This window comes from Aythya ferina (genome assembly GCF_964211825.1).
Source record: "Aythya ferina genome assembly, chromosome: 1".
Classification (NCBI taxonomy): Eukaryota; Metazoa; Chordata; class Aves; order Anseriformes; family Anatidae; genus Aythya; species Aythya ferina.
The window spans coordinates 127,309,439-127,328,750 of NC_140296.1; the positions used below are offsets into that span (position 1 = coordinate 127,309,439).

General features: G+C 38.6%; 1 long non-coding RNA gene across 1 annotated transcript; it reads right to left on the minus strand.

Annotated features, from left to right (window-relative positions):
- Positions 1 to 7,177: 7,177 nt before the first annotated feature.
- Positions 7,178 to 18,208, minus strand: LOC311431771. Its single transcript, XR_014689633.1, has 4 exons — positions 18,025 to 18,208; positions 12,452 to 12,532; positions 9,147 to 9,293; positions 7,178 to 8,190 (listed from the first exon to the last, which is right to left on the minus strand). It is a non-coding gene; the product is annotated as an uncharacterized lncRNA (long non-coding RNA).
- Between the last annotated feature and the right edge of the window lie 1,104 nt (positions 18,209 to 19,312).

Here is a 19,312-nt window from a genome sequence, read left to right on the forward strand (position 1 = left end):
CCCGAGCTGCAAAAGGCTTGGAGGCACCTGCTCTAGCGTGATGAGCATCCATGAATCCATGTAATGGCCTCCAAAGACTTGCATTTTAATTCTCCTCATCAGGAAGGAGCTGGCTGTCTGCATAAGTAAAATCAACTGTTAGAAATTAAGTGACTTATCTTAATTAACAGCACGTCATGCTTTAAAAGATGGCAGACTTTGTCTACACGAGACATTAGGTGGTGATTAACATCAATTACAGGCTCCCTCTTCTTTAGAATGCAGCATTTCCTGGTCTAGCCAGGATGAGGTGGTAGCTGCATTAACAGCAGACCTGGGCCCTGCAGGGCTGAGGAGGAGCAGTACAGAAGTGAGTAAGGTCATATTCTGGTGTATCAGCCTGGGACAGGATTGAAGCTGGTGATTTTATGCTAGCCATGGAAGGTTCGATAATGATGGACCTGGCATCAAGTCTAGCAGTACAAAGTTGAGCCTCCAGTATTTTAAAGAGATTTCAAACAGCAGAAGGTAGGGATATTTTGCAGTGGTTCTAGAAAACCTCTGGACAGGTTTACTGTGATATCAAAGCCTAGTCTCAGTTTCAGTGCTAACCAGAAAGTGTCTCTTCCTCTTGCTGTGTAACAGGCCACAAAATGTCTTTGCTCAACTCTTAGGGAAAGAAACAAAACTCCCAAACGCAGAAGCTGGATTAGCCATACAAAATTCTGAAGAGATTTAATGGAAATCTAAAATAAGGAGACACTAAAAGACAGCAGTATCTGCAAAGAATATGGCTTCAGACTTGAATCTGATAAACCCTGTGCAAACTCCTTTTCTGCCACAGAGCACTTGTGAGAGGGGACATGAGTTTCTGTGAGTGCTGAGGAGAATTAAAAGATGAGCAATCCAGTTTCTCAATGAGACTGTGAACTAACATGTTCTCCTTGGCCCCCAGATTTTCTGTCATGTAACCGATGCAGTCCTGTTAATGCACCCCAGGGAGAAAGCAGTGAAAAAAATAAAGGAATTTATTTGAGGGAAAACAGAGATACAAGTATGAAGACAGAATTAAACACTGGTGGAAATGCATCTTTATTAACCCCAATTGTCCTTCCTTACTGAAATCACTTCTTGGGTGACTGTCTTGCTCTCTTCTTTGTCAATTAACTATCAACTTTCTTGACACTATTCCTTACCAGTAACCTCATGTCCTTGTTCTCCTGTGGTTTTCACATTTTATGAATTGTTTCATGTTATCCTTCCACTTTCTTCTTCTACCCTTCTAATACTCCCACTCTTTCATCTTCTACTTGCTAAATGTCCAGTTTCATGCTTTTGCCTGTGTCTTGGACTGATTTTTGGATTTATAGGCTGTATTGTTATCCTGAAGAGGGGAGAGCTAGGCTAAGTCTGAAAAAGGAGGATAAGTAGCAAGATCTGTAGAACAGGCATGGCACAAACTGGCTTCTCCACAAAACCTGGCAAATAAAAGGGATTGCATTAGTCCTGCAGATTACATCAGGTGATTTGTCAAGTATGGACTCCTCACCTATTTCATGCCTTTCTGGTACACGCTACAAATACAATATGACCCATGTTTACAAGTTGTTAGTTTGGAAAACATCAGTCACATTTCTGAGCTGCAAGAGGAAGTGTCTCATTTTAGCATTCATTTTTTTGCATTGTGGTAGACATGCTGGACATGTTTTTTTTAACTCCATTCTTAACCACAACACATACTACACAGTTATGCAGGCTTTTATCTTTCTTGGTGCTGCATGAGAATCTGAACCCAAGTTGCCACTGAGATTTTAAGTATGAAGTAAGAGCAAATGAAGAGTGCTGTGTGGACTCCAACTCTCAGGCCAGTGGACTGTGAAGTGCCCTGGGATCTCAGGACAAAGCTTGTTCTTCTGTTTGTATTTCTGTACATTAAGGCATATTCATTTACTAAAAATGGAAAGGAGACAACATGCAGCCAGATGTGCTACTCTTCAGGGCTGAAATTTGTAAATTATCAAGGACTCGTGGCTGCCATTCTGCCTCAGTTGCATTTCTTACCATCTCAGGGTGGTTGTTGAGGTGTTTCATCATTTCTGTTTTAGATCTCATGTTTTTTTATTTGCTCTTTGCTATCTGACTTGCCATGCAATAACAATAGAATGAGCATAAGGCCTGATCCTGCAAAAGAAGTCAGCACTTTGTTTTTGAGTTAAACGGGGTCTGGATAAAAGGCTGTTTTTGAGCATTGACCATTACAAGAAAAAAATGACCACTGTTACAAGAAAAGAACTAAGAGTTCATAATTAAACCACATATTGAAATCAGATTAGAAATACATTTTATTAAACTGAATATGTATAAGGATATGGATTCAAGGAGAAAATCATGTAAAAGGTGGTGCTTCAAGGCTGATTTTTTAAGTGTGGATTTTGTTGAATTATAGAAATTTGTTCTTAAATTTCCAACTGTCTTTGAATCATCTCTCCTGTACAGCTGAGTCTGAGAAAATTCTAAACACTATCACACCTAAGCACAGAAGGAGGGTGGCAAGCAGGTAAGGACTAATACAGTTCCTATTGCAACTGCAATAATTCTTAAGGGTCTAAGAGTTAGTGCTCAGTAACAGCTCAATAATCACATTTGGAAATATTAGTTCTAAAAGGACTAAGAGGCTTTGTACTCCGCTTACCCTCCCATTCCCTGGGGAGTACAGTAACAGAAGACCATGTGAATTTTCCTTGGCAAATGAGATTCCTCTTGAAGTTGTACCCCCAGATATTGGACTGGTTTACTGCAATTAGGCTTGTCAGAAAGGAAAAAATCAAACAGACTGCTGAAGGGCATATGCACCCACAGAACTCATACCCAGATAGCCCTTGTACTGGGTCTGTCTGGGATGTTAACTTTCCCTGCAGCAGCCCATACAGTGCCGTACTCTGCACTTGTAGCTGGAACAGCAGTGGTATCACACCAGTGTTGTGTCTACTGCTGAGCAGTGCGGGCACAGCATCGGGACTCTCTCTAACGCTCCTAGGGGGTGGGCAAAAAGTGAGAAGAGAAACATCACCAGGGCAGCTGACCTAAACCAACCAAAGGGATATTCCATACCATCTGATGTCACACTCAGCAATAAAAGGTGGAAACAGGAAGAAGAGCGGAGGGGTGGGCTCTTGTTGTGAAAACGTCGGTCCTCCTCCCGAACACCAGCTATGTGCGTTGAGGCCCTGCTTCAACGACGTGGTCAAGCATCACTCATTTGTGGGAAGCAGAGAGTAATTTCTTTCCTCTGCAATTCCACATAGCCTTTATTTGTTTTATTTGTTTTCCTTCCTTTTTTCCCTTTCCCCCTCCCTTTTCCCCTTTCCCTTTTTTTTCCCCTTTAGTTAAATTGTTTAGTTCATAATAATCTTTCCTTTATTATTATTATTATTATTATTGTTGTTGTTGTTGTTGTTGTTGTTGTTATTTCCCTTTAATTAAATTATCCTTATCTCAACCAGTGAGTAGTTCTTTGCTTTATTTCTTCCCCTCCTCATCTAAGGAGGGGGAGTGAGAGAGCGGTTGTGGTGTTAGCTGTCTAGCACAGTAAAACCACCACAGCCCTTGGTAAAAACAAAGGAAGATCATCTGAATGGACCAGAACTGTAATAGTGAGTTGATACAGCTGATAAAATTTCCTTTGAGTTCAGGGACTAAGACTGACCTCAGGGGTCAAAGTTGGTTTTCTGTTCAACACAGGCAGAGGTTAACTTAGACTAACTAGAACAGGCAAGAAACACAGCAAAGCTAGCGTAGGGTGCCTTTTGTTTTATTAGAGAATTCATAACCAAAACCAGCAGTATCACCATTTTTTTCCAGCATTATTGCTATCTTGAATGAAGCCCCTGTGGCAGACAGGGAACAGAGGAAGAGCTCTGTCTGTGTTTGAAGAAAATCCTTATCCTTAGTGAACCTTACTATAATGAAAAAGAAATCTGAGAATGAACAACTCAAGTCCACTGCCTCACAGGAAGGTTGCATTTATGGACTGGGGAGTCCAGCTATGCAAATAGGTGGTTAGCTGATTCATCTCAGACAGTGGGCCACAGTATATCCTGTCATTTAGGAGGAGCTGTATGAGTTTTACATTTTCAAGTCCGAGAAGTGATGAAGTCTTTGGCTTACTGTCAAATGGCAAATGTGATATGTACTTGATTGCAAAAATAAGACAGGTATCTGTGTTGCGCCATCTGAAAGAGTCAGCCCTCTTGTCAAACTGGTATAGATACCTTTAGCTTGTGTCTCACCCTCTGAATGAATCTGTGCCACTGTTTGTGTTTAGACCACCCTCAGTGAGTACAGGTTGACATACTTCATGGGGAAGGTGACAAGACATTGAGGCTAGATGGAAACAACAAAGCTGGCTGTGAAATGCCAGGGAACTTTCAGTTGACACTTGGAGCTCAGACCTCTCACCCAAGTTTGTGATACATAGTTGGCTGCCACATCTTTAATACCAGTGGGAGACCAAAGCCATTCAGGGATTCACCCTTACCAGGCTATTCTTGATAGCTGAAATGAACCTTACCTTTGTGCAATAAACATCCACATCTGATTCTGTATTACAGAATAGAAGATAGTTCCTCAATAAACTGCGCACTTGCATCTCCAGGAAATGCACACTAAATACCCTTGTGCAGTTAAGCACATCCTATGAGAAGATAGAAAATGAACTAGTAAAGCTCACAAAAGTTTCTTCATGTTCATGGTTCAGGTCCTTGGTCTTCCAAGCAACTCTACCGGAAGACCTACTGGGGTGCACTGTGGTTCCCTTGATGCCCAAGCAGCCAAGGGGAGGATACATAGCTATCTCCTCCTTTCTGTCTGCATGGAAGCAGGACAGATCTTTTCCCCCTTGAAGTTCTCCTGCCTGTAGAGATGACACTGCTTTGGGATGATTTCCTACACAGGCAGGTAAAGAGTTTTTTTCTAATTAAATTCTCATGTCTCACATTGTTGACTTGATGCCAGTTATTATGCCTGCTAGCATTCTGTTGCTTTCCAGAGACATACTGTTACAGTTTCTCTCAGGAATTGATGCATTGAAAAGAATTGCTAGGTAGAGCCTGAATATTCTGCTAGCTCATAATCTGGCTGTCTAGGAAAAAAGATGTACAGAGTTGAAAAGATGAACTGTAGTACCTCTCTCTTCTGATGAACTCCTGTCCCTTCTGTTCCCACCCTTCAGCTTTTACAAAGAGCGTGTTGAATTTCCAAAGAAAAAGGTTTGAAATTAGCCCTATATTAGGATTTTAGTTGGTCTTCTAACGTTTATTATATTTGCCTTCAAGGATATCCTAAAATGTTTGTTCTGTGATGGTTTATCAAGGACATCCTTTTAGTGACTTGTTTGCATTCTTTTAATTATCTCCTTCAGTCTTCACTTATGCATTATTGTGTCCATGAACAAAAGGGGTGGTGCTTATCAGCAAGGGTTGACTGGAATGGGTGAAAAGCCAGAAAAATAGGCCAAGCCAGAACAGCAGGAATGAATGTCACGCGTAGCTCCAGGATGTGCCTGAAGCCAGAGGGAGAAAGAATGCAATAAAAGGAATCACATAAGCTCCAGGGAAAAGGAAAGGGACCAAAAACAAAGGAGAAAGACAGCTCCCTTGAGCCAGATTTACAGTCAGATGTAATTTTTAGATGTCATGCGTAAGACATGTAATATTATACATATAATCAGTGACCAGGCAGCCTTGTTTTAACAGTTCAGTGACAGATAGTCCATTTCCCCCTCAAGTTGTATCTAACAAGGATTTTGCCTTCATGTTTGAGAGCTGGTGTGTGTGAGCATGAAACAAATGCAAGGAGAAGGGTACTTCCTTTCTCACCCATATACATATCCTTAGTATTGTAAGGATGAGAAACCATTGCAAGCTGTCCCTGAGAGCAACCAGGCAGATGAGGTTCAGAAGAGTGATCAGCTGGCATGGCTCCAACAGGCAATAAGTAACTAGAGCTCATCAGGGAACCACAAGAACCTGCTACACACCTGCCCAGCCATCATCTGTATATTTCTGTCTGCCAAGAGCCATCAGCAGGAGCACACTTCATGTCAACATTTCAAAAACATTAAATAGACCTTAAACATTGAGAAACTCCCCCAAATTCAGTGAACACAATTATAGACTCTGCCTTGTGAGAATGAAAATCAGGCTGAAGTTTCTTAAAATTGCCTTGAACACTATAGTGGGCTCATTGTCAAACCCACAAAAACGCAAAGTGTGCCAAATTCTTAGTAAACAGCCAAAACAGTCACTTCAATTTTTAGAAGTTAACAACTTCTCATTTTAATCAAAGTAACTTCCCTCCTTCAGCTACCAAGCAGCATACAGAGCAGTACATGCATGCTTCTTACTCAGTTGTCTGTGCTGTATATGTGGTTACCTTCCGGATGGTAGGACATGCCACTTATATTCCCAGAGATCTGCTTGTAGCAGCTGAAGACCTGGTTATCTGAATGAGTCCCTGTTGGTCTTATAATCAGTGACAGTTTCTAATTGGTTCTGAAGTGCGTTTCCCTTTACTGTGTTTGCATATGCAGCATCTGGGTGGATGTGCGCTTAGTTCCTTGTGAAGCTGGCTCATTCTGAAATGATGACCTTCTCCGTGGTAGAGCTTGTATTGCCAGGAACTATGACTCCTGCTGCTGTGTATCTGCAATTATTGAACAAGTTTTATATATGCAAAACTACATTACTTTAGCTTCAAAGACTGGAATTTTTCTCGTTTCTAAAGAAAGCTGAAGCTAATTTATTTAGGTTGACAATTTAATTTGGTTGCAGGGTTTATTTGATAGTCTTATGTGAACCTTCAGGCTAAAATCAGATCAGTCTAGTGAAGGACAATAAAATGCAGTTCCATTTCAGGTCCAAATGTCTCCTGCCACCTCTTCTTTTATTATCTCTGTTTTTTAAAGTTTTCTTCCTCCACTAGTATTTAAAGACCTGGATTTATCCCACAGCCTGGCAAGCAAAATGATCTTAAGAAAAACATAACCATTTTCTTCTACTATTCACTTGATGCTCTTCTTCTGTCTTTAGAAAGTACTTATTAGATCAGCACCCCGCTTCCTGACAACAGCTCAGAAGTGTTATAATCATACCATTAATAAATGTATGACTAACATAAGAACAAATGCTGGCATGCCAAGTGCTTTACTAAATCTTTATTGATTTCTGGTAAATATATTATAAAAATGTGGTGCCTTACCAACAGCAACAACATGGCCTCAGTACAGATAAGCTTAGACACAGGGAACAATTTACAAGTATTTGATACACTATATAGTCCCTCCTACTCAGGAATTGCAAATCATTACTATCAGCCTGTTCAGAGGAATTATAACATAGCCAATGAAAATTCAAAATAATGTAAAAACAGACACCTAAATAATAATTACAAACAAACATTTAAACCTGAAGTGGTTTAGTTCCATTGGAGGGTTCTGCTTTAACTGAAGCTACAGCATTTGGGGAAAAAAAAAATCAAAACAAAACAAAAATGAACTGCTTCTCCAAGACAGAAACAACATATTGTAAATCAATGAGATACTCCTCTGGACAAGCAGAACAGAATAATTTTACTCAAGCCAGTAGGGGAATGAGGCTGAGACTTCTCTGTTAAACATTTAAGTTCCTTGCACCTTTAATAAATCCCACCAGAAGGCTGTCAGAGGAAGAAAAATTACACGTAGGTTTAGACTTAGAAAAAAAAAAAAAAAAAGTTTAGTGCATTCCTTGTTTTATCCATGCATTTTTGCACTTCAGCATATAGAAATCTATAGAAAGCTTATCTACATGCAAATTATGGCAAGATCAAGTCAGGTGTGAAATAAAAGTGATGTTCCAAATGGGTCTACCTGGTCATTTGCGTTGTCTACAGAAGACCCAGATCCAACATTTGATGCAGCAGCTTGAGCCTGTGCCTTGTTACATGCACTGATATAACGAGATGCTTGCTGGCATTATTATATTAATAATATATAATATATTTTGTCCACATATGGAGGCATTTAATGAAAATCATGGAAGAAGTAACTGAAGAGTGATCAGTCTGGCAGCATGTCTTCTTTCATAGAAGTCTGTTCAGAGAAGGTAATGTAAAAATAAACAAACTTCATGTCTTGTTTTGTTGAAGAAGCAGAGCCTTCCTGTTCTGACTTACCTGGAAATAAAAAGACAATAGAATATCTTAGTGAAGTTCAACCTGTTGTGAGTGTCCTCATGAGTAAAGGGAGGGCACCTGGGCATCATGGGGATGACGGATAAATGTGCCATGCCTTCTGATGGAGGTGTGGTAGGACTAGGGAGACACAGTGAGGGGGTCATTGCTCAGTGACAGGGACACTGCTGCTGGCTCAGCTTCTGAGATGGTGACAACTGCCAAGGAGAGTGATGTGGAGGAGCGATTAAACACTTCATAGCTCTACAAGAAATGAATCTGTCTTAATACTGGGTCTGTTTTCCATGCAGTGTACTTTTACTAAAAGATTTCCCAAAAGATCCCCCAAAAGCTCTAACATGAGACAGGCACAGATGCTTACAATGTTTGTACCTTTCCCTCCACGTGTACCACGTCAGCCACCCTGTCCCAGAGGGGGCATTGCCTTTTCAAAGCTGCCCACAGAGGGCTGTAAGGGCACTGGATATGAATGGGAGGATTTTCTCTGGAGGGCTGTTCCCTGCCATTCCTAGTCTGAATTGGACAATTGTTCTTCTGTCTTCTTTCAAACCCCAGACTGATAAACACGGCTTGTTTGTCTCATGCCACTTCACTAGATCCCTATTCATGTCCACCTGGACAGTAGTTGTGGCAATCGCCTCTAGCTGCACCAGCCATGTTTTCTTTTTTTTTTATTATTTTTGTTTTAATTTTTTCCACTTCATGGCCTGCTGGTGGGGTTATTTCCCTCCAGAGCTCTTGGGTATTAAAATATGCCCAGTTAAGTGCACTGTGCATCAGAAGCAAGAAGCTAGATTTTATCTAGTGTGATTGTGAATTGATGGCTGGCTGAATGTGTGGCAGAGACTTTATCATATGGGTAGAATGCTTCCTTGCACCTCTTCTGATAAATGCGAACATATTGTATGAAAATACAAATAAGGATAAAAATGTCTTACTCTGTTTGTCAACTGGACTGCACCATCTGCCTCAGGGATTATTACATTTCACAGCTAAAACGATCACACAGATGAGCAGAATCACTGCAACAAAGTACAGGATGATGGCAATGTAACACCAGCGTTTGCTCTCATGGCAGTCCAATGCTGAAGAGAAAAGGAAGAAGGATCTCACAACAGCCAGAAGCAACTGAAGTTTTGTTTCAAGTTAAGTTTTGTTCCCAGAAAGAAAAAAATAAATAAAGTCAGTTAGCTAGCATACAAAATCACTTTGGCTAAGCCTCCAACAGGAAATGTTGGAGCATATCATCACTCTGTGCTGCAGATGCAATACATGCAATTGAAAGTGTTGTTGTTGTTATTGTTATTTTGTTGGGTTTGTTTGTTTGTTTGTTTGTTGTTTTTCAGGTAAATATATTTGTATTAGCTAATTCTTGTTCTAGAAAATGTTATTATTGGTTTTAGTTGTAATTTTAGTTATTAAGTGAAAATAAAGCCTTATTTGTATATGTTTATATATGAATTCACATTTTCAGTGTCAGAAGAACCTGGTCAGTTCTAGTTTTGATCATGATAGCTCTTAAGAAGATGCCTGAAAATGTGACGTCTCACTTTCTGAAATCATGCACAGCTTTGCCAGCACTGCTTGACTTGCCATGCAGTTTATCTGCTGCTGTTGCACAGCTCTGACAGTGCTTCTTGCTCTGCAGTATATCCGGATGTTCTGTCCCGGAGTTTCCCTGGGAGAATGACTCATAATGTTAGTATTAGCATGGGGTTATTATTCTGAGGTTACACAACTGAAGACCCAGAAGGAAATCATGACATTCCATTCCAGCTTTTGGAAAAAGTTTTCACAGGTAATTTGGAAATTTGCAGGCTGCTTTTTCCAGGTAGGCTCTTATAATCCTTTTTAAGCACTCCAAAGAAATACATGTTTAATTAATTGTTAAATCCCTGCCATCCATTATTTTCTGCTACCACTGTAACCCTGTCCAGGATCTCTGTGCCTGTGTTCTTCCAATTCTTATCCCTTCCCACTTTCCAGACCAATCTGTATAATAATAATAATAATGATAATGATAATGATGAGAATTAGAAGAAACACCTGATTTCTGTGACTTTTAAAGAGGTTTCAGTGAAAAACGTGAAGGCACAGAGGTCACCTACAACATTTTGCCTGGATTTTGATAGTTCTAGAACCAAATTGTGCAAACTTGGAAGTATGGGTAAACTAGGCAGAATCAGAGAAGGGGAGAAAGAAAGCGAGGACTGGCAGTCAGCAAACAGAAGATAATGATATATCAAAACCATACACTGCATCACTTACAATACTTTTAATGCTGCAATCCAATCCCAATTTCTGTGACAAAAATATATATATATATATATATATATATATAAAAAATAATAAAAAAAAAAAAAAACAGAGGGAATTTAAAGTAAGCCAGTAAATTGGTTTTGCCTTTATATCAGCAGGACTGAATCTGCATTTGGTCCACTCTCTTTTCTGCCTGACTGGAACTGTTAATCAGAAACACCTTCTAAAACTGTCAGTTTCTTTTTCCCTGCGGTAAGGCAAAATTAAACCAGCAATGGAAACATTTGTTCTCACTTAGCATTTTCTGCAGCTAACATTTTTTCTATAAATATCTTAATGTTCTTCTGCATTGCATGAATGCTATATTTTCTTTCCTTCTCTTATTTATTTAAACCTCATACAAATACATGTGACTTAAAACTCCTATATTATTTTGCTGTGCAAAGCCAAATTTTGTTTTAGGGCTGGTCACACTGCTTGAAAAAAAGTATTTTAATGTATCATAAAATTTTCACTTCAGAAAAGATCAGACACAAGTTATCTGAACGTATTAAATAACTGTTCAAGACCTAATTAGCTATCACTTTCTAAAAATAACTCAGTTTCTCCAATTTAAATGATATTGCTGACTTGTTTATTCTCTCTAAATGCATTTGGAAATGAAAAAACATACACAGAAATTGTTGCTAATAAGAACATAGAGCTCGCCATTGCAAAATAATTTTAACCACATGTTCTGAGCAACCCCTCAGGATTAAAATCATCTGCAGAAAAGATGGAAAGTAATACAGTCCCATACCCTGGAAAAGCGGGCTATTTGTCTGCTGATAGGGTGGGGAGTTGCTATGTTGTTTGTGTATCTACTTGTTAGAGGCATGGGAAGGCAATTATTCTGCTACCCATTCTGCATCAGATACTCGTCCTCCAGTGGGTCACTTTGCCTGCAAGGTACATATACATTTCCTTCTGGGATCCTCCTAGGATGAAAAAAACTGTTTCCTTCTTGGAAGAAACCTGGGCATATTTCACAGAACATTCAATGGTGCAGACATGGACAGTGCCAAACTTTAATTCCTCTCCCCAGAACTGATCTCTAGCAGAATCCCCAATGGATGTTATGGTCTATGTGAGAACCCTCATTATGTTCCCAGCAACGTGCTGAAATGTGTTCTGAGCCCTACAGTAAAACAAACAAACAAAAAACAACCTAACCCAACAAACAACAACAGCAACAAAATCAAGAGGCTCCCCCCCTCCCCCTGAAAAATAAAAATAATAAAAAAAAAATAAATAAAAAAAATACACCAAACCACAGGAAAGGAAAAAAAAAAAAAAAAAAAAAAAAAAGAACAGAAAAACAAAACCAAACAAAACCAACATACTTTGGCAATGTGCAGTACAGCCTTTTAAATTCAGCCATATCCACCAACATCACAACAAAAACGATCTCATGGGGCCTAAGGGAGAGAGGAGGCCAGGCATCCTGCTGTGCAGATGCAGCCAGTGTGCTCCAGAGCTGCTTGCAGTGAGCAGCAGGGACACACATATGTCTGCACTACCATGCCCTCAGACCACCATTTGCTCCCTGATGTGATCCACCCAGTCAAGCACTGACACAAGAAAAAGATTTGCTGGACTGAGCCGCAGAGGCACCCTAATGCAAGGGTCAGGGATGCCATAAATCCTTATAGGCTTAGCTGTGGCAGAGGGACAAGAAGCTTAGCCCAAACAAAACCTGGGATGGGAACCTGTGGCTGCACGTGCTAACTTTGTAAACACTCACCGGCAGCCTCCAGGCAGGGGTAACCAGCAACAGGGAAAATCTTTGACAGTTTTTAAATTTGCCTAAGTCATACCTACCTCTCTGGAAACCTAGCACCAAGTACCTCTTCCATTACCTGTAATACATAATTAATAATAAACAGTATGCAAAGAGGATACCATTTAATGAGAAAGATTTAAATTTCCTGCTGTATTGCCATACTTGTATGTGTAGACTTGGATGTACTGTTGGTGTTGTCAGATTTCTGTTTCACTTTCACCTCAGCATAGGTGATCTGATCACCTGCAAATACAAAAAAAAAAAAAAAAGTGCTGCACTTAGGGGAACTGCCTGAGGCCAGATCTCGCAGTTCTCATTGGATCCAGCACCCTGCAGCATTAGACCTGCTTGGAGAAAATGGTAAGAGCAAAAGCACACACTAGAGGTTATTTTCATTCTTTTTCTGTGTGTCACTGAATGAATTTGTGAAAAAGAAAGTAACAGAAGAACTATTGCAATTTATTTTCCTGTTGTACAGTTTTCCAAAAAATCTAGAAGATGTTATTCAGTTATTAAATTTCAGAAAAATTAAAAAGGAACTGAAGTCACTGTTATCACATGCTGAAGTACTCTATTATTAATTCATATTTTTTTTCTTTTTATTCCATATGCTATCCACACATGTATACTTTCTGTCAGTCTTTAAGTAAAAGCTAATCAAAGGCAAGTTTGTTTGGTTTTGTTTGTTTGCCTTTTGGCTAAATTATTATTCTTTTCTGTATTTCTCAATAAACTTCTTCCTGGTGAATTCAGATCTTGCACATGGATATGAGGCATGCCCGTTTTCTACAGTTTCTTCTTTCACACAGAGGAGCACAGTTCCTAGGGAAACAAAGCTGTGCTGTACTGCATGTTCATAGAGACAAGCTATTTTACAGCCCCTTATGGATTAAACATAATTTCTAACAATTCATCATGTAAAATATAAGCTTATTATTTTATACTATTTTTTTTCATCCACAGATTTTTCTTCCTCAGGTTAATTCTTTCAAGTATTTAAATGAGGTTTTAATTAATTGCTGGTAGGCACCATGGCAGACAGAGCACAGATTTTTCAGTACAAACCATTAATTCAACTTTTTCTTCAAAAACATGAAAGGGAAGCCTGGCTGCAGTTAATTCTCATCCAGAATAGTCCAAAAGCAACTAAATTTCTTTTCTTTCTTTCTTTCTTTCTTTCTTTCTTTCTTTCTTTCTTTCTTTCTTTCTTTCTTTCTTTCTCTCTCTCTCTCTCTCTCTCTCTCTCTCTGTCTCTCTCTCTCTCTGTCTCTCTCTCTCTCTCTCTCTTTCTCTCTCTCTTTCTCTCTTTCTCTCTCTCTTTCTCTCTTTCTCTCTTTCTCTCTTTCTACAATAGACTTATCTGAATCTTTATTACTTTGCTAATTTATGACTATTCTCACTTGAGAAGAGAGGAGGCCCTCTCTTCTCTTACATAGGTGCCATTGGCATTTGCTTTTCTTGACTAATAGTTATTTACAAGGGAAGCTTTCCATAATTGCTGCAGAACTGGCATGGCCACTCACTTTGCAGACAGTTTCCACTTAGTTGAGACATCCCTTCCTCTTGGCTTAGAAGTCACCATTTCACAAACCAAGACAATTGAACAGGTCTTTCTATCATTGTGAATGTTTATCTTATTTGTTGTAATGAAGTTTAGAAACCACAGGGAACAACTGATTTTCCTCCATGATTTTTTTTGTTTAATCTGCTCAGCTGATCATCAGATAAAGAACTTCCCAGACTATCCTTGTTCTAAGAAATCTATTCTTAGGAATTATTTTGTAAAAAAACTCCTCCATACTTCCACTTGATCAGATTGTGTTTGCATATCAGGAAGAAGTCTTTCTTGTCCTTGTGCCTCAGAGAATGCACCCATTCCTTCTGAAAACCACTTAGCATCTCCAGACTGCTTGGAGGTATTGGCTGCACTGAAAGAACTGCCTCGAGACAGAGAACATTTGAGCAAAATAAGCCATGGCTTTTCTGTTATTGAGAGACATCTTTTCCATACATAGAAGGATTGCCTCTTGTTATGCATGGATCCTGTGGTAAATACTCCAGCATTTGCTATGGCACTGTATGACACTAGGTTTTCGAAAACGACATGGTGGAGGGAAGTCTTCCTGTTCTGTATCTGGTGGTGAGTCAGTAGCAAACCCTCAGTTGCTCTGGTAACCACTAGAACGGTTGTGACACTCATGGTAGCAAAAATTAAAAAAATGTGTTTCAAGATTTTTAAGACCAATGGGACTAATAAAATGTTGTCAGGGTGGGTTTATCCAAAGGCATGGGATTGTTTTACAAACTGCACGGTCCCTTCTTTCATTTATGGCCTCTCAGCCTCAACAGCGAAAAATACCCATCTGCTGTATTATCAAGAATGTTTGATAACCTGGGTAAATTTGCTAACAATTATGCAAGTTGGGCTGGAAAAGGACTTGGCATGATTTTTAACAGCAGACATTCATTTTCCTAAGAAAGAAGGTCATTTTCTCAGATTGCTGTGCCTTAATACCAAGAGAAAAATCATTGCTCTTCTTATCTTTGGACGCTTTGTCTACACTTGACTGTAATTATCTATGGATGCTTAAGCTGGCATCTGCATAACAGAAGAGATCTTTTCCACTATCACTGTAAAAGCAGAGCATCCTTCAGCAATTAGAAATTCAGAGACAGGTGCTAGACATTGCTCAAGGCAGTCTTGATGTCTACTTCTGCCATGTCCTCTAGCTGCATCATATTCACAGTGCTGTTAGAGAAACACCCAGAAGACATCTCACTGCCCAAAGTCTCCACAGGCCCATTGTCCCAAATAAGCAAGACTGTAAAATCAGAGTAAGAGGGAGAGGGAAAATGGAGGGTGGTGGGACATGCTCGGTAGACCCCAGCAGTTTTCTGTAGATGGGGCAGTGGAAGGAAGGAAGGAAGGAAGGAAGGAAGGAAGGAAGGAAGGAAGGAAGGAAGGAAGGAAGGAAGGAAGGAAGGAAGGAAGGAAGGAAGGAAGGAAGGAGCTTTTTGTTGTTGTTGTTTTTGTTTTGTTTTGTTTTGTTTGTTTGTTTGTTTCAACACACCCCCTTGTAGATTGCCTGCTTTGCATTTTTTGCCTTACTTCCCATGAGCTCTGTAAGTCCAATTTGCTTGCTGAAATTTATCTATTTATCTTTTTCTCAAGAGAGAAATCAAAGAGATTTTTCATTGAAGTGCAATGGGGAAGATGATCAAATTCAAATATAAGCAGGACAAAATGTAGTACGAGTCCAGCAAAGTGAAGATTAAAAGCACTTGCCAGCACATGCAAAAACTCAAGGCAGCAGTGCAGGTGATGAAGGGGCTGAGGGAAGGGAGAGGAGAAGAAGGGTGCAGACTCACAGGAGACGTGCATAGTGGCCACAGGGTAGTAGGCCAGACTTACAGTTCTGTAATCAGATAAGACAGCATGAACTGTGAAGTCTGTAAGTCAAAAAATGCTCAGAGGTAGGGCAGTATGAAACCCCTTTTCTTTGCAGGTCTAAACTATCATTCCAGTCTTGGAGGAACAACTTGGGCCTTTTCCAGGTCTTGATGTGTTAATGATCTAAAGTAAAATATGCATGGAGTAGGACAGCAGCTGCTTCCTTTGCACCTTGTCAGGCAGGTGGCTGAGAGTGAACTCAACTGCTCTGAACTCACTGTAGCATGGCAAATACCAAACTTTTGACTAAAGAAAAACAACCTTCTCAGTGTGCAAGATCTGCCTTAGGCTTATGAAAAATGTTGAATCTAAAGCATGTTAGTACCAAGTATTATCAAATACCTCTCGTATTAAATTCACCGTCTTTCTCACACAAAAGCCAAAGAATCAGAACAGCTCATAGCACCTGGCAAAATGAGGACCACAGTTTCCTGCACTGGTGTTCTAATTGGTGAAAGCAATTGAGCACATGTATAGATGGAAAATGGGAAGAATGTGTAATGGGAGTATGTTATGTACATTCTCATTATAACATGAAAGAAAAATCTTAGTTAAACAGATTGGAGTTTTTTTTTTCACTTTGTCACACTAGGACACACTAACAATAGGAGGCAAATTCAAGACTGATTTAAAGTATTTCTTAAGGGAAGATATTAGAATCAGTCTGTAGAAGTAATTGTTTTAGGAAGTTATTAAAGTAAATAATTTATTAGGAGACCAAAAGGGATGCAACATTCACAGAAGTGACAAGGATATTGGTGTTACAACAGCAAAGATTTTTCAAAAATATTATGAAAGGGTAAATGTCATGCCATCTTACTCTAAAGGGTAGGCAAAAACATTTTGCCTGAAATTTGATTACTTAGTTGGTCTCATAATTGGCTTTTTTTTTTTTCTTTTCTTTTTTTTTTTTTCTTTTAGGTAAAAAAAAATAGGTTCTGCCTGTCCAATAACCTAATACTGGCAAATTTCATAATTATTTTATTGCATTATAGGGTTCTCAGGATACATATAAAAGAGCAATTTTAAAGCATATTTTCTGAAGTATATTAAAAACTGTGTGAAAGCAGTAAAAATTACAACAATAATAAAAACATTAAAATATAATGAATTTTAAAGGATAATATTAGATGATGAAACAAACAAACAAAAAGATGTAACAGACTTTTATGCTCTCAATTTTTGACACATTTTGTATAGATAGTTGTACTGGATATGTGAGTACATCTCCAATAAGTACTTATAGGGTAATTTTGCACTGGGAATTATCCTGACAGTTCAGCTCTTTTGCAGTGAACTGGTTGTGACCATATAGACCGAGACAAACTGAGTTAACATATGAAAGATGAAGATGTTGCACTGATACAGATGCTTTTAGAACCGTGTACCAAGAAGTGAATCTACAAAACTTATTTTTATAGAATAGAAGTTGCCTTGCTAGCATATTAAGTATACATTTGCTTTTCGTACTATGATCTCTAAATATAATATTAAATAATGTGTCCATACTTAACTATCTTTTAACCAGCAAAGATCTGTTTTTTGATCAGAAATTAACAACAACAACAAAAAAGATTGATATTTTTGTTTTAAAAACATGAGCTATGTCCATTAATGGGTATCTTTGGCACTTTATTTCTTGAAAATATATTTTTAAAGTAATGTAGTTTTATAGTAGCAGACATCAATAGGTCATACACATGACTAAATTTTGAAAATTACAGAAACTTCTATTGATTATTGACTTCTGTTTTTCTCAACATCTAACTTGCAGAAGAGAAAGACAGAGAGAGAGAAAGAAAGAATGAAACAAAAGTAAGGAAGAAAGACCTATTGTTTTACAATTTAAAATTATTTCTGGTGTCTAACAAAATTAATCAAAGTAAAATATAAAATGTAAATATACTGTGGGAGAGAAAAAGTCAGTGTCATCACTGCACTGTAACTGCCAATGAGTTTTCAATAATTTGTATTAATATCTTGAATTTCTAATTGTTAATGCATTTCAGAAACAACACTTTTTAGCTATTCTATTGAAATCCAGAGTGGGATTTTAGAGGTCAGTCTTTACTTTTGCTAGAATTCAACTTTCCTTCTACTAATGAGAAAAAAGTTTCCAAGTGAATGGATATGTAATAGACAGATAGATACTAATATTCTTAAAAATGCTTTTAACAAGACTTCAGTCTCTTACAAATGTTTCCATTCAAAGAAAAATGAAAGATTTAAGAATGTGTCACTGAACAAAGAAAAAGTAAATAATATTAAGATGACCATTTGTTACCTGCGTCTGAATTTTGTGAAGTAAAACGCATTCTTTCCTCAGATGGTACCTCTGCATAAATCACCTCACTTGCCATTTTGAAGAAACGTCTTCAGATCTGCAATCAAAATGGACTCATTGAAGGAGTAAGTACCCTGTATGACATCCTTTCTGGCCTCCTCCCACCTATCACACCACGTTAGGTCAAAAGAAATGTTCAGATGTCTGTAAAACGGAAGGAAACTAGATACTTTTTTTTTTTTTTTTTTTTTTTTAAATAAAAGAAAAAGTAAAAAAAAGTAAATGCACACCTTGCACACTGATAGTTTTCATCTGGAACATGACCTGCCAACATGAGTATGATCGTATCCTGTTCAAAGCAACTGGACACTAAAATATTTTTCAACAATAACAACAACAACAACAGTTTGTGACTGTCAGATCACCTCCCAATAAAATTTGTTAATTTAGGGTTGAAATCAGAAAGCAATGATGAGGGTAGGAATAGGGGAAGTATGAAACATCACTAAAATATCTCATTTCAATACTCTTGAATTGGGGGAGGGGAGAGGGGAGGGTTGTATATTGATTTTTTTCTTCCTTATTACATAATGAAAAAAAATAATTTTTTAAGTTGGATTTGAAACAAAGTGCTCTTATTAGGCCAATTGCTTTTTTTCTTCAGATTTTCCTCCACAGATAAATTTGTGTTTTGTTTTTGTTTTTTTTTTTGTTTGTTTGTTTGTTTGTTTTTACTGTAACTTAGTATGTTGCCAAATTTTTTTTTATTCTTCTCCCAGAGAAATTTCTGTTCTTCAACCAGATCTAGATTACCTGCTAATATTTATAACCCAGGGGCATCATGAAACTCAAAATTAAATCCTGACTGAATCTGACCTGTGAATGTTCTCCATGTTGGTCACCAAACATTTGCATTAAAGACAGGTGGCATGCTGCTTTGTTTTCTCACTTTAGTAGAGGTGTTTGTTCAAGATGAAGTCAAGGGAGGTATCATGGAGGAAAGTCAAGAAGTTCACTATTTTGCCCTCTTGGGACCAGCCATGAAAGTAAGACTACACAGCCATACTAGAAGACTAACTGAAAACTGCCATGTTGAAACTGGAAAAAACAATAACCATAGAGATTTCCCAGGAGGAGGGAAGGGAAGGGAAGGGAAGGGAAGGGAAGGGAAGGGAAGGGAAGGGAAGGGAAGGGAAGGGAAGGGAAGGGAAGGGAAGGGAAGGGAAGGGAAGGGAAGGGAAGGGAAGGGAAGGGAAGGGAAGGGAAGGGAAGGGAAGGGAAGGGAAGG